We start from the raw sequence: 750 nt of genomic DNA on the forward strand, positions 1-750 counted from the left end.
TCCTCTTTTCTTTTCTTTCTTTTTCAAACAACCAAATCCCAAACCCAACAATGAAATCACCTAGTCCTATCTAGTTTGGAAAATGCAAACTAGAACTACACAAGGCATTATTCTTGTCAGTTCAAACCTAACACTTTCTACCAAGCTCAATCCCAAAAATAGGCCTCACACACACAAGAATAAACATGGCTTGAAAGAAGGGTTGGTTAAGGGTATTGGAAACTGATTTTAATGATTCAATCAGCTACTTGGATCAACAAGAGTGGTAAAAAGGAGAAAGATGATCCAAATATGTATATGATATCCTTGAGTTTAAAGCAATGCACACTTTGATATTTAACAGTCAATATTAAGTTCTTATAAGTAGGAAATGGTGTCAAATCACAACATGCTTCAATTTAGACCAAATGCAATGCAGGAATTCAAAGCTTGGTTCAATCTTATGCTTTTAACCACTCAACTAGCATCAAAGTACTATTAACTTTTGTTTGGTAATATTTTGCAAGATTTAGTTTGTCCAATCTAAATTTCAAGATGTACTAAAATCCGTTAATGACATTTTTTCAACAGAATTTGAACAACTTTTGTTTTCATTTGAAATTGATTGTTTCCAGTTTATTTGATTAGCCTGATCACTGAATGAAACCTGTTGAGTTTACAATTCCCAGGAAAAGTGGTACATAACCAACCAAACAAGACAAAGAAAATAAAACGTTTCATCAACTGTTATTTGTAACCTTCAGAAACATT

This window comes from Camelina sativa, chromosome 11 (assembly GCF_000633955.1).
Source record: "Camelina sativa cultivar DH55 chromosome 11, Cs, whole genome shotgun sequence".
NCBI classification, from domain to species: domain Eukaryota; kingdom Viridiplantae; phylum Streptophyta; class Magnoliopsida; order Brassicales; family Brassicaceae; genus Camelina; species Camelina sativa.